Source organism: Pseudorca crassidens, chromosome 3 (assembly GCF_039906515.1).
Source record: "Pseudorca crassidens isolate mPseCra1 chromosome 3, mPseCra1.hap1, whole genome shotgun sequence".
Taxonomy (NCBI): domain Eukaryota; kingdom Metazoa; phylum Chordata; class Mammalia; order Artiodactyla; family Delphinidae; genus Pseudorca; species Pseudorca crassidens.
In genome coordinates, this window is record NC_090298.1 from 60015216 (window position 1) to 60030934 (window position 15719).

The 15719-nt window shown below is 45.2% G+C and overlaps 1 protein-coding gene across 1 annotated transcript in view; it reads left to right on the plus strand.

Moving 5' to 3' along the window:
• Positions 1 to 1387: 1387 nt before the first annotated feature.
• Positions 1388 to 15719, plus strand: part of SV2C (synaptic vesicle glycoprotein 2C) — a 244417-nt gene continuing 230085 nt past the window's right edge. Inside the window, exon 1 of the mRNA XM_067731038.1 lies at positions 1388 to 1625. The gene's annotated coding sequence lies outside the window, so the exon portion shown is untranslated. The remainder of the gene's footprint in view (positions 1626 to 15719) is intronic.

Below are 15719 nucleotides of genomic sequence, written 5' to 3' on the forward strand. Positions count from 1 at the left end.
TAGGTTCCATGGGACACGGGCATCATAATTTAAATTCTAGAGTGCCCAAAATGGAGAGAAGGGCAAGTTACAGGCCAAGGATTGTATTTTCTTCCTTCCATATTATCAGACATAGTGGCACAAACCAAGCCGGAAAGCTCACATTGCAACACTGCTCAGGGTGAACCGCCTCATTCCCACCACGCTCTCTGGGCAGCCAGATACCTCCTTCTCCCCGCACATGTACATGTAATATTTATATTTATATCCACACGTCCGTCCATTCAATCATCCAGGCATATTTACACGAATAGAACACACTGGGAGATAGTGTGTGTGTGGTTTTCTACCCACGGCAGCCTGCATAGGCGCTGCGCTTTGTCTCGCTTCGGGGCACCCGTCATCCGAGCAGTGATCGCGGGGAAGGCACCTGCCTGTGCGGCCGCTTCCCACCCCGCTTGGGTTCCGCCTGAGCGCGGAGCTGGCTGGGTCGGGGACTAGGGGAGGCCCCCTTCCCGCAGCGTCTAGGTGGCAGCGCGGGAGGAGGTGCTGAGGGGGCTGTGAGCGTGGGAAGGAGGAAGGGGCGGTGGCGCCCTCTTGACGCTGCGAGGTGGCCACGCCAGCCTTGGGTGTGGCCTCGTCGAGGCGGGTTTCTCCTGAGCCGCCGAACCCAGCCGCTTTGAAATGGGGGACGCTCCAGCTGGGTTCTCCAGCACTGCGAGGAGCGAAATGTTCCTAAAAATACAAAATTCCCTTGGCTATTTAAAAAGAAAATTTTATTAGGTAGTTTCCCCCCAAAAGGCCATTTCAAATGTCTGCTTGGGAGTCCGGCTGTCTGGCCCTACCTGGCATTGGGGTGACGCGAGGCGCCAGGCAAAGTTTCCACCTGTCTGCTCCTGCTGCGCCCCAAGCCTTGCCACAACTTGTCTGTCAGCGCGGCGGTGGGGAAGAGGAATAGGCAACCTCGCCCAGCCTGGGGGCTCCCAAGAAGCCGAGTCAAAGTTAACAGGTCAGTCCCAGGCCCAGAAATAGGAGGCAAATCCTCTTTCCCCTGGCACTAGCCGAGTCCAGCACTCAGAATTCCTTGTTGTCCCACGGGACAGACTCGAGGCGCCGCCCGCGGGTGCGCAATGCATAGTCACACCCAGTGACTAATTAAGAACTGGGGCCCTTTCCATCATTCTGCTGCGAACTCGGAGCCCTGACTTCTCCAAAAGTACCAGAGACTTGGGGGTGGCCCTACCCACCCCCATCCCGCGCAGCTGCAGCGCCTCTCATCCCGACTTCCCGGGGCGCGTCAGCCCACCCAGCAGCATATCGTGCGTAGCTCGCGCCTCCCACGCGCGCAGTGACTCCCTCCCTGCGCGCCGCTAGTACTAGCGCCACGCCGTCTCCGGGCACTGCAGCACCGCGGGGGAGGAGGCGAGGCGGCGGCGGCGGAGGCGGAGGAGGAGGTCCGCAGAGTGCGAGCCCCGAGCCACTTTCTCGCCCCTCCTCTCGCCGCTGACCCGCTCGGAGGAGTCACCACTCCGTGCGCTGCAGGAGAGAGCGGCAGACGGAGGCGGCCCCACGGAGCGAGCCAGAGCGGCGGCCGCCGCTGAAGCGCTGACACCATCCTGGGCAGGGGGTCCCCGGCGACTGGAGCGGTGAGTCAGGCACCTCGGCAACGTTGGCGGGTTTTCCCAACGCTACTTTATTTCCTTTCCGGACCCGCTGGCCGGGCGCTGCAGCCTGGGGAACTTTTCGTAGCCTTTTAGAAGAGCAACTTTGCCCCACCTGCCCCCGGGGAAGGGGTTGCAGGTGCCAGGTGCTGCCCGGCCGGGCGCCTTTGCTGGAGCAGGACCGAGGAAGTCTGGGGTAAAGCAGATGGAGTAACCCCGGTTGCCCGGGGTAGGTCAGGGGATGCGGGCGCACTTTATCCCAGATCCCCGGGGGAGGCAGGTAGGCAGCCGCGGGGATGTGGGGGCCACGCTCGCCTTCTGTAGGGACCTCCACCATCCTTTGCTTGCGTGGTTCGACGGGCAGGGGGAGGCTGCTTTAAAACAAGCAGCTCCTAAACCCTGGCCGGCTATCAGACCTGTATCCCCACCCAGCCTTGGGCTCAACTTTTAGCCGGGAATCCCTTTGCAGACGTGCGGATGGCGGGAGGGCAAAGGCAGCCGCAGTAGGCGCTGCGGGAGCCTAAAAGAAACATCGGGGATTTAAAAACTATTCCACATAAATCCCCGAAGCCCCTGCCTAGCGTCTACGAGAGCACAAGCCAGGGATGGAGAGCAGGGAAACCCGTGGGGCTGTTTGTGGCTGCGCTTGCCTGCACTACGCCTTCATTCAGTAAAAACCTATTGACCGCTTACTGTGGCCAGGCGCAGCCAAATAGACTCACTGGCGTGAGGCTCAGCGGGGAGAGGGGCCATCATTCGTAAACAAACTAACTACCCAAGTAATTTCAGGTGGTGAGGAGGGCTGTGGAAGTGATCACCCAACCCAATTGACCCTTTCTCTTGGCGGGCTCTTGCCCTTCCTCCTGGGTTCTAAAACTGGGAAGACTTCTCTCGAGTGCCGAGGGGACCGCCCCGGGCTGGGCCCACTAGGACTGCGGAATATGGTGATGAACTTGGCAGGGGGCAGCAGGCACCTCGCCGCAGATGCAGAACTCAGAGCCTTAGTGTGGGCGTGCAGGGACCTTAAGCGCCCGGCGCGCGGAGGCGGAGAGGGAGGGCTGAGTCCCAGGGGCTGGAGGCGCTGCCTGGAAGGCTGGAGCCGGGGTCGGGGGGGAGGTGGGAGCGTGGGGGGTGGGGTAGGGGAGGGCGTTAGCGTCACTGGCTACGTGTGCGAGTGATGCAAATGCAGACCCGGGGGCGGGGGCGGGGGGTGGGGAGGCGCTGGAGTCTCGGTCCGGGAGCGCGCGCGTGTGCGTCAAAGGCTCTCGGGTGATGGATGCCCTGCAGCGCACCCGGCACGGACAGCCGCTACCCGGCGCGGCGCGGGGGTGGGGACGAGGGGGCAGGGCGGGACCCGGCAGACTGCTGCGGGGGCGGGCGGCGGCGGCGCCGGGCGGCTACCGAAGCCCCACCGGGCCGGGGTTGCGGGTGGGCAGGAGGCTCCGCAGTGCGCCGCAGTGCCGGGAAGGCGCCGCGCTGCGGCCGGGCGCTACCCGGGGACCGAAAAGATAGGGCGTCTTTCAAGGCGCCACCACAGGGATTCCCTGATGGTCTCCTCTCTCCTTGCACCTCCTCCCTTCATTCTTAGCTGACTGACAGCGCTAGAAAGAAAGTTGTTTCAGTTTAATTCTGATCCTTAATCCTGGAGGAGGATTTGGCATTAATCTCTTTGACATACACTCATTTTCAGTGGCACGTTCCGAAAGGCCTCGTGCTCGCGGCAAGTTTTCATGTGAAAGCTTCGCTGTTGAGGTTCTTCAGATATCGTAAAGCTAATCCATTCCTTCGCCATTCTTCTGTTTTGTCAGGAGGCCTGGCCTCTAAGTGGAGCTGAGAAAGCCTTGCAAAACGATGTGTCGCATTCCTCCTGTATAACCTAAAAATATGTTAAAACAGTACTACAAATGCATTCCGTGGTCGAGAATAAAAAGCGCAATCCACGTTTCATTCTATGTATTAACAAAAAAGAAGGACCCTACTTTCTGGAAACCTGATGGCAGAGCTTTTTCTACTGGTTTTCCTGAATGAGCCCAAGTCTGCCGTACGTGTGGCAAAGGGAACGAAGGGGGATAGTGGGGTGGGGTTAAGGGAGGAAGGAGGAAAAGCAGTTATTAAAGAGCCCACAAAGATCCTGGTCTCATTTTCCCAAGTATTATGTTATGTCACCTTATGTTATGGGCAGGTGACTTACCCTCTTGGGTTCATCCTCCTTGTTTGAGAAATGTGAAAAATAGCTGAGACTAGCTCTTATTAAAAAGTTGTTTTGGGGACAAAAGAGTCTCAGAGAGTTTTGGACATACAAATTCTCTATGAATGGAAAGTATTATGAATCAAAGTCCCTTTAAGGAGAAAGAAAACACTTATCTTTTAAAAAATTCTGGAGACTTCCTTGGGCACTGTTCCTTTAATGAAACTTGGCCATCAATGTCAGCAAACGCAGACAATAGACTTTTCCTAGCAGTCTAATATAAAATCAAATGCCATTAGCTGCCGGCTCTCTGGAGAAGGGGGGTGGGGGAGAAGCTCTGGATTACATCTGAATGTTTCTGGTGATGTGGTAGAGAAATCAAATTTATTTTTCATGACCCAGTGACATATAAAAGTAGCTTCTCTGGTGTGAGCAGCAGACTAGCCGACAAGCTTTTAGGTAAAAATCCTACTCATTATTAATGCTGTCATATTCTGTAAGTGTGGAAGGTCCCTCAGAGAACAGGATGCAGTTTCCACCCTCAAGGCGATTACCGCAAAAGGCATCAAAATCTGCAGTATATTACGTGACCACAAGTACCAGAAAATCCATTTCCTATAATTAGGGATATTAGCTCTTCTTCTGAGGGAAACTTGTTGATGACATATTTCATGAATGAAAACATCTGATGTGTCAAAATGCCTTCCTAACCAGATCACTATGTTGTTTTTCATGTTACTCATGCGTAATGGTAGAGTTCTGTGAAGAGTAAAAGTTAAAATGTCCTTTTTATTCTATGCGGCTGCATCAGGGGAAGATCTATGATTCACCAGTGCTTCTTGGCTCTATGTTGCTGAGGTTTCTGTCTGAGCCATGGTTTACAACATGGATATCATTGCTCGTTTAACACAAACTCGTTGTTTAGATGCAGTCTGTTTGTAAACCTAGGAGAGGCAGCTCCTCACCCCCAGCCCGCTCATGCAGTTTTGGTCCAACATTGCTAAATTATTTTTGGTTTTGCTTTTTAAATTCCAGCTCTGTTGAGCAGCCATTGCAAAATGTTGCAGTGGGTAGAATTCGAAGCTTCTTTCCTTTTGACACAGCTGAGATAACAATGGAGGATGAAGTTACTGTTTTAATTCTGGCTGAAAAGATGTTGTAAGAGGGTATAAAGACACCATTTAGTTTTATCACAAACACCCCTTGTAATTAGGAAGGGTCAGTAGTGGTTGCGTATCACGATGGCTTCCCTTATTGGGACGAAGTGAACAAAATAAAATGGATGGAGGGGGTGAATTTGATGGTTTGGTCCTTTCTGGTGCTAATATTCTTTTCCTCTGTGAAATATAGAAATACATGATGAGTTATAGTTTAAATCTGAACTTTTCTTATAAATAGAATATAAGAAATGTTTTTGATTAACTCATACTGAAATTTTACATGGGGCTATGGGCTTTGTTTTTGTAGCGTAATTAGTCTATTAGATTTTGTATTATGCCATGAGGGGTATGAGTTAAAACGTTTTCAAAAGACCAAATTTGAAAAATGATAATCTCAGCTTGACGTAAAGTGGATATTCAGATCAATTTAACGTGACAACATTTTAAATGTTTTCTCTTGACTACCTAATGCACACCATGCCTGCTATATCTTTTCCTGTGAACCGTATGTGATACAAATGATTAAGACCAGACACTGAGGACTATATTGATGGGTTTTAGTCTGCTTATAGCACTTGGGCCCTCTTACAGTTCAAGAGCACAATGAGATTTATGACAAGTTAGACTAAGTGCTTTCTCCTGTCATTTGCCACTGTTTGAAAATCTTATGAACTAGAATCCTAGAATAGCCCAATAGATCAGGGCACTCAAATAGTCATGTGTATCATACTCTCCAGGGGAGCTTGTTCAAATGGAGGTCTCTGAGCCGCATCCTAGACATTCTAAATGAGTGGTTTCATGGGTGGGCCTGGAGTATGCTGTTTATCAGGCTCTGCCACGTGGGTCGGATGCTGTCGTTTGGGGACCACAGTTGTAGGAACACTTGAACTAGTACTGGGCAGTGCAGCAAGGACCCAGAAAGCATGGGCTTTCTAAGCTATGTTGTTCTCTTTGATATTTACGGACTATCTACTTGAAGCTCTCAGAGAAATCACATTCTAGCTGGCAAGGAGGATTCAAGATGGCTAACTTCTTTGGTAAGTCAGAGGCAGAGTGAGTGAGATAGGTGTTTGGGAAGGACTCTGTGGAGACAGATGGGCATAGGCAGAGCGAACATCATATGTAACCAGTCAGTCCAGTGGCATAAAGACTGAAAACCTTAGCCTTCAAAGCCTTCAGAGCTCTAGGGGGTCTGGCCCCAGCTCACTTCTGTAACCTCATGTTACATAACCCCCAAACCTCTCCCATCCTAGCAACTTCAAACATCAGTCTTCTGCTCCCATGGCAACCTTATCACCTGCTCCAACATGCCTTTGTCACATTAATGCTTTATGTTATTCAGATTTTAGTCCAGTCTTCTCTTTCTGGGGAAGCCTCCCAAACCTCTTTTGTGAGATTAAAATTCCCTCTCCCATCACAGTGTACTTTTCCTTATATATAAGGTTGTCAGAGAAAAAGAGGATGTTCAGTTAAATTTGAATTCATTTTTAACATAAATGTCTCAAATATTGCATGAGACATATTTATATTAAAACATTATTTACTGTTTATATGAAATTTAAATTCATCTGGGCATCCTGTATTTTTATTTGCTAAATCTGGCAAGTCTGTTTATAAAGCTCATTAATTTTACCATTTCCCTTTTTTTAAAAAATGAGATTCTTTCAGTAATATCTATCTCTCCTGACTAAACTGTTAAGCTCCAGGAGGCCAAGGACAGGATTAGGGAGAGGTGGCTGTTTTGTTTTGCTGTTTTCTCCCCGGTGTCTGAAGAGCTCAGTAAATGCTGTCAGATGAATTAATGAGCTCTTTGAGAAAAATGGTGTAACCATAGACAAGTTTCTTAACTTCTCAGAGCCTTAATTTCTCCAGCTGTGAAAAGGTAATTTTTATATCTACTTTTTAGGATTGTGTGTGAAAGTTAAATAGGGAAAATATACATAAAGCACCCAGCGTGTTGCTTTGTAGGCACCGTGCATTAAAAGGTGCCTTTTCTCTTCTCCTAATGTTTGTCTTGTAAAATGAAAGGATTCCATTTTAATGTATGAAATCCTACTTCCTTTTTATTATAATGCAATCCTGAATGCTTCTGGAATATTTACCAAATGCCCAGTACTCTGGAGGTTCAGCTATGCAGTTATAGCGGTGCAGCCATCTGTGGAATGGTGACTCCTGAGGCTGGCTTCGTGGGCCTGTGGCATGTGCAGTCACACAGGGTCTCACACTTGGAAGGGCCTTTTGTTTGATTTATGCTCTGCCCTCGCCTTTGGAAATTCCTTGAACAAGGTCCCCCATTTTCCTTTTGCATTGGACCTTGCCAGTTATTTTGTGGGTCCTGGTAACCTCTGCACATTTGCATTTAGCACATGCATTGGGAGCATTATATTTCGTCTTTATAAGGACCCTGGGAGCTCTCATTACTCAGAGAACTTGTGATTTTCCCCAGATACGTGGCTTATAATTGACTGAACCAATGTCCTTTGCACTGTCTTCACCTGATTATGACCACCCCGTGTGTCCACACTTTTCACTGAGCATCAGGAACTTTGGAAGAACTAGCCTTAGGTCTCTTATTCTTAGGTCACCTCCGTGGGCCTTCCCTCCCCATAGCTGCTCCTGTGATTGCTGAAACAGGATCTTGAAGTTCTAGGTCTGCCTTTGTAGGAAAATCAGGACCACCAGCAGTTGTTTTAGATACTGTATCCTCCAATATTCAGGTTTTTAAATCTGCAGGTTCACCCAAGATAAATAGTGATCTTGGAAGGTTGCAACTTTACTAAGAGAAATATCCGAGATGTTTGTTCTTTGCTCTAAATTACTCAGATGAGTCACATAGCCCTGGAGCCTCTGCAGGAGGGAACAGCCATGCATTTTGGCAGTGGGTAGAGAAGGTGACCCACTTTGTCATTTCAGGCTCTGACTAGCCTGTTTTAAAATATACTCATCTTAATATTACTTTTTAATAGTTCTAAGCGTGCCACTTTTTTCTTCATGCCATTTTTGTGCTTATGTGTGTTTGTAGTTAGGAAGTGACTCCAGTGATTCCGTGGGGCCATTCTCAAGTTTGCCCTCATACTATTATTATTTTTAACACATGACAGCATGCGCCCAGTTCTTGCACATTAAACACAGTATGAGCTGCATTGAACACACAGATAATTTAAGTATAAAGATTATTATTTTTTGAAGTATCCGATTAAATCTGCAGCCTGGGTTTCCTATTGGCCACATCCGTGTAGAGGTAGAATTATAGACCCACAATAGCCTCTACAGTCATTTCTCCAGTTCTATTCCTCCCCCAGTTGTGGATTCCCAGCCTTCTTTAAAGATTTCTCACTGTTTCTCTGAGTCCTCAGGGGTCACTCCTGCAGTCCTTGTCCCTAGTTCCCTGAAGCAACATCACTATAGTGCTGCCGAACCTGCTTCCCTTTGCCCAGGACGTCCTGGCTCGAGTACCGTAGAATCTGCTGACGCCACCATGTGCTCTTAATGTCCCTGGGGAGCTTAGAGAATGTGTGAATGCTTGGGGGCTGGTGAAAGGACACTTGAAGTGACACAGTGTCCTGTGTTCACATTTACTTGTCCCCACTGATGCTGGCCCATTGTCCTAGGGTTATAAATAGTGGGTCTGAAATTGCCTTTCGCTTGGGATGAGCCCTGTCCTGGGAGACGTCTTAGTCCCTCCCTTTTAGACATTCTAAGAGGTATCAGAATATTCAGATAAATCGTCAGAATTTTGTAAGGATGTTCATGGCATCATTATTTGCAATAGCGAAAAATTAGAAACAACCTAAATGCTCATCAGAGGACGATTACATCAGTTACAGTGCATTTAAATAATGAAATACTACACAGCCATTGAAACAAATGAGGTGAACCTCTACGTACTGGAACTATTTTGAAGATATGTTATTAGTTAAAAATATAGCAGTTTATTAACCAGAATATTTGTTATGTCTCTATTAAAAAATGAAGGTATGTTAAAAAGTCTGGAAGGATGAAGACCAAACTATTTGGGCTAAAAGATGGAGAGGACCTGACACTTTTACTTGATACATTTCTCAATCATTTGAGTTTTCAACAATAAGCACATATTACTTTTATAATTAAGGCATCAGTAAAGGTGGTGAAAGTTAATTTCAAGATGTCCCTGTGATGCTATTTCTCAGAGGTATTTAATAAATATAAATATGTCTCAAGTAATGTTTAAGTGGCAGAAAGCAATGCCAGTGTTTCCTGTGGATACTTTTCTAGTCCATAATATCAGTAAGGTAATCAAAGTTGTGAGAACATAAATTAGTTTAGTTATGTTCCATAAAACTATGTTCATTTTGAATGAAAAAAGGCAGATACCTATAAGCGTTTGATACATCGGCCCTTGAGAATGACTGCTCATTGCTGACCTAGGTTGTTAAAGCTGAGGCCCTCCCTCCTCCCGCCACCCCTGTTCTCAGTAAGTCTTATGTGTCCAATAGCTATCATAAGCCTATATTAATACGCTGCGTGTTTTGCTTTGAGGGACATTATTTATTCTGCTGTGACTGTGTATTTGATGGGACTGGAGAGTGGCAGTTTTTTATCTTCTCTTCTCGTGGACCTGGAATTGTCCTCCCTCCCACTATCTCTCCTCCTCCCGTTCCCAACATCTGCACATTGGTCTACGGAAAAGGCTCCTACCCGTCCTCCAAGCCTCAGCTTAAAACTCACTTTTCATGACCCTCCGTGGCAGAGTTCGGGCCCCTTTCTCGGACTCTCCCAGTCCCCTTGCAGCCACACTGAAGCAGTGCTTCTCACGCTGTGTTACCGTGGCCTCTCTACAGGAGCTTTCCTGAGCCCCTTGGCTCAGGAGTCCCTAGACTCTGAGTCCCTTGAACTTCAAGGGAAAAGGCCAAGGCACTGGGATCTTTGTAACTCCTGGTGCTGGACACATAGAGGCTAAAAGCATTTTAAATTATTTTAAAGTCTTTTTTATGGCAGTGTAATACACAGAGAGAAAAGTGCGCATATGAAAAGCGGATAGCTGAATTGATCTTTATAAACTGAGCGCATCTCTTTAACCAGCACCCAGATCATGAAGGAGATTATTCCCAGTGCCCCAGAAGCCCCTTGCATGTCCCTTCCAGTCATAACCCGTTCTGCTATCCTGACTTCACTCCTCTGGAGGCGCCTAACACAGCTCTCCCTGTCCTGCCCAGATGCCCATTTTATTTATGCCCATCGTCTGGGAAACTGCTTGCCAGAGCCTTAGCCCTGCCAGTGGACATGAGCATGTCATGGCTATGCTGTCTCTAGATGCCCAAACTCCCACTTCACAACATGCCAGAGTCAGAGAAAATGGTCCCTAATTTGTTCCACACTATTAGCTACAGGACAGCTCCACCTGTGACCCAAGTCTAAGTCCCTCATGGGCAGTTCTGTCATTTGATCTCCACTTTTATCAGATTGGATAAGGTTCCTTCTGTTTCTAACTTGCTGAACTTTCATATGAATGTGTATAGAATTTAATGCTTTTAAGCCTCTGATTAATTACAAAACCATTTCTTTTTAATAGATAAAGACTCCAGGTTTCTATTTCTTCTTATGTCAGTTTTGGTAAGCTGCATTAAAAAAAATATATTAATTTTATCCAGATTGTCAAATTTATTGCATAGTTACTTATAATCACCGCTTTGTTTTTATTTAGTGAACTCCGTGATTCTTGTATCTAATTGCATTTTCTTCATTGCTTTGACTAGTTAGAAGTTTAGTCAGTTTTTTTGTGTAGATTCTAGAAACTTTATGGAGTCATGTGGTGTTATATGAAGATCTTAAAAAAATATATATGAATTATTTGAAATGCATCCCTATGTCATTTGAACCTGTAATCATTGCCTGTGGTTATATGTAATTTTTAAAACTCATTATTTTTTCTATTTATCATTGAATAACAGCCCTAAAAATTCAGAACATTAGTAAGTAGAGTGACAGATATATTTAATTACTTTTAAAAATGTCTAAATGTTAGAAGCTAGGTTTGTAGAAGATACCAGTTCCTTTGAAGGCAAAAATGTTGGCAAAAATCAAATACCCATGGGCCTTCTGTGGGCCTACTGGTTATTCAATGCTATCCTTGTTTATAATCTGAAAGGGTAAATGAACCACGATTTGAATTTTGATGACAAGGGTTTTATTTTGCGACAGCCATGGGCCTTAATCAATCCTCATTTCATCTCTGCCTGCCTTTACGTGAATCTGTCAGGCTGTGGCAGACTTTGCCTATTCTGTCCTTCAAGGTGATTGTGGGAGAGTGAGCTCCTGAGATACCTGTTGGTGTGGTTCGTGTAGGACTCTCCCAATACCCAGTGACTCATACAGCTAGTGACTCAGCATTGTGTGTTTATACAGCACCAATTAACTTCTACCTTTTCCCTAGATCCCACCCAGTCCTTCATTTTCCCAGTGTCCACCTATTCCCCGTCCAACATCATGAATTTCTCATTGACTTTTCTATTTCTCCTTTAACCATACTTGCCCCTACTGCCTGTGCTGGGTGGGCCGGTATTTGCCAGACATTTATTACTATGTCATGCTGCCTTACCGCCACTCCAAAAGTTAGTAACTGAAAGCAATAATCATTTCTTTTCACCCATGCCTCTGTAGATTGGCTTGGGGCTGGCTGATCTAGGTTGAGCTTTGCTGGGTTTTCTCTAAGTTGCAGATTAGGTTCAGGTTTTTAATCCTCCTTGGAACAGTTGGCTATCCAGTTCATAGTTTTTTGCATGGAGATGGCAGAAGTACGAGAAAGGTGAGTGGAAACATGATGCCTCTTAAGGTAGGCTCTGAACTGGTACCTTGTCCCTTCAGCCCACATTCTATTGACCAAAGACAAAATACATAGGACAGTTACACATAACAAAGCACTGGCTCACATACTGCACAACTTCCCGGTGTCTCAGTAGATACCCATTTAGGTGAAAATTTTGTTTCTAGTACTTGAAGCCGAGACCTTTTTTCTGTTTTATATATAAACGCAAGTATTTTTATGTAGCTTTTATATACAGGAGTCAAACTCCTTATAAATCAAGGGAAGATTTTATTTTGTTTTATTTAAAATCTTACCAAGAGTTGTTCATCATTTCCAAACATCACATCACCAGTAGTAACAAAACACTGGTTGTGATATTGAAGTTGCTAATAAGCTCACCTATATTTGTCTACATTGGTGGTTTTCGCATTCATGGTGATTCTACATTTAGAAGCAAGCATCTCTTGGGACTTCCCTGGTGGTCCAGTGGGTAAGATTCCATGCTTCCAATGCAGGGGGCCCTGGTTCGATCCCTGGTCGGGGAAATAGATCCTGCATGCATGCCACAACTAAAGATCCCGCATGCTGCAACTAAGACCTGGCACAGCCAAAAAATAAATAAATAAATATTAAAAAAAAAAAGAAAGAAAGAAAGAAGCAGGCATCTCTTGTCTTCATTTTATATTCTAAAGTTGTTACACTGGGACATTTATGTATTTATAAACATTATTATTTGTTTGATTTCTCCTTATTACTGTTAGGATATTATATAGGTATTTTAAATTTATGCGTGCAGACAGGTTATTTCATCTGAAAATTATTTAATAAGGCATTGCAAAATACATGGTGTTAGCAGGCGCTGTTGGACTGCTCTAAATTCTCTATATTAGCACTATGTGTAATAAGCCAATTTATATTCGGAGGTGGGAAGGGGCAGGTTGTAACACAGGGAGGGCTCTTCCATCTTAGCACTGTGCCTGAAGGGAACATGCGCCTTCTGTGACATGTTGTCACATTACTCTCTAGCAGTGTTCGTGAAGGGAGGTGAGTGTGAGCTGGACCTGCCTACGGAAATGGTGTGTCCATAGAGAATAGACAAGCCTTTATCATAGTTCTGCTTCTGAGGCTCACCCTAAATTCAGGCAGTCTGGGGATTTGGACCGTGAAGGCACTGTGTTTTTACTGTGCCGCTCTAACCTTGATCAGTGATGGATAAGACCAGGGGAGGCTTAGAGGAGAGAAGAAACAGACAGATGTGTTCCGAGATGGCTGTTCCAACAACCGTAGGGGATGCCCAGTAGGAATCTGGTGGTTTCTTTCTAACCCTGTTTTAAAAGTACTATTATTTTCTGAGGCCACGGCCAGACAATGGATTCTGTGGGAGTCCCCTGCCAGAGCCTTCTGTGTGTGAGAGTGGGAGCCTCTAAATTGCTTCCAGAAGAGACCGACAAAAGAGGGAGTGAAAACTTGGTGACCTGTTTTGGTCCATAGGTCAAAGGTCTGAATATTTTCCGATCAACTGACATTGATGTAAGGGTAATTCAGAAGGACTAAATCAGAAGACGTGGAAAGAGTGACGCAGGACTGGATGATACATGCCTCTCTGCGTGCCTTTTACTCTAGAGTTGGAATATCGAAAAGGGCATCACACTCTATCTGTGGCGAGCAGAGGACATGTTGTTGGAGCAGAGCTCACGTCATTTACTGATAAATACATTACAGCTAATTGTTTTTCCAAGCGTCCATTACTGCGAACCTGAGCATGTAATGATCGTGTCTGCCGTTTGGAATACAGATGTGTGTGCACAAGAAGGTTTGATTACATTCAAAGGCAGTAAGTTAAAAAAAAAAAAATCCAAACCTGTAAAGGTTAACATACACTTCCCAGCAAATCTGAGGAGAAAACCAACGATTAATATAATTGAATGTGAGACCCAGGAACATAGGCCATCTTATACTTACAGCTTTATTTAACATCAGGAGGATGACGTGATTCTTCTTAAGGGCTGCTACCAATGAATCCTACTAGCCATGGGAGATTTGGAGGCATTTGAGCTCCACCTAAATTGCACACTGATATGGCTTGAGCCATATCAAAAGATGTTTGGGGACAAATAATTAATTCATTTACTCCCAACTTCTTGGCATTATACACTCCCTTATTATTACCGTATTACACAGTGCTGTGTTGATGACCACAGCAGACATTTGGTGTAGCATCGTATTCCATTTAATAAAGCTCCTAAATAAGATGGAGGATAATGGTTCATGCTATGTCCAATTGCTGGCTTAGAATGTTTTTCCACTTAGTAGATGGTTTTGGAACTGGATACTGCAAAATTTAAAAAATCAGACGATGAACTATCTTTGCCCAAGATTAAAGTGCGGTAAAGTGTGGATCTGAGCTCTTGGGGCTCCCGGAGGTGCTTTTGAGGTTACTTCTGCACCTCCTGCTGGCCGTGTTAGCTGGTATATGTGTGTCTCTTGGGGGAGTGTGTGTGTGTGTGTGTCTCCATTTCCTCTTGCCCAGTGGTGATGGGTTGTGACATCTTCATTCAGGAAACCATGACAATGTTAAGTGCCTTCTCAGGGTCTTCTGATCACATTGTGCTTTTCTGCTTGGAGGGGTTTCCTCCTTCTCATGAAAGGTATCTAATTGCTGATTTTCAGTCTGGCTGACAGACGACAACACAAAACGCTCTTTCATAACAGTTTTCACCGTCTCTTTGTCATTTCTCAATGGCAGCATTGGGAATCAGGATGTCCGGTTTCTTAATGTGACAGCTTGTCACGCCAGCCACTGCACTCGTCCTTAGCCTGAAGGCTCTTTGGGTTTATGTTCAAAAGAGTTCAGCTTACCTTCTAGTAATAGTGAGAGGGATTTATGATGATCTTTTCTGATCATGTGAGATTTTCCCTCAAGCTGAATTTTTCATTCAAAATTTCAAACTTAGTTCTGAGAACCAGGGTGTATTTGTATGTGTATGTTCCTTAGCTTAACAGATTTCTCATGTCTTAGAAGAGATAAAATTGGGAGTTGGTGATCAGATGTGAATTCTAACTCTTAGTTGAATTTTTTAAATGTGCTAAAAGTCTCAAAATGTACAGCTCTTTCAGCAATTGGCCATAATATTTTATTTGTAAAATGCTCAGTGAATATTTATAATGTCAGTCAACTGTAAAATCAGCAAATGTTTATTAGCTTTGTTAAATATTAGGATAATTGGAAAAGGAGGTGCTTTAGGTAAATCATGGCATTTATTATTTAGTCCTGATTTTAGAAAAGCTGCCTTTTACCTCAACTGGAGGTCAAGCTTGGATATTTATTTATTTGTTTATTACCACAAAAGCTACAATATGCTAAATGAAATAAATGCAGGTTCACAGTATGTAATGGAAACTAGCATCAAAACTACGTTTAATCCAATTTAGCCCCAGTTCTTGCCCTTAAAGCATACTCTTTCTTATGAGATTCTAAAAGGTACTGGAGTTTATCTGGAGGTAAGAAAACAGATAAGTTATTTAATAACAGTCTTTAAGTATTTAAAAGGTTAAATGCACAAAAGATGGTGCCTACCTTTTCTTAACAGGAAACAGGAGAAAATAGACTTGAGTAGAAAATTGAATGAAATAGAAATTTCAATTCAATTTCAGTCAGCACATCGATCATCTCCCTTGTGCAGGGGATATGCTATGCTCATTAGGAAAAGTGAGATGTGATGTCAAACATACAGACCTTGGAGGGATGGCTCTGACAAGTTACATAGACGTCCTGTAAAATAAACAGTGGGAGTCCAATGAAAGCAGTTGTAAACTCCATGGTGGTTTTTCCTTTTTTTTTTTTTTTCCCGGTACGCAGGCCCCTCATTGTTATGGCCTCTCCCGTTGCAGAGCGCAGGCTCTGGAGGCGCAGGCCCAGCGGCCATGGCTCACGGGCCCAGCCGCTC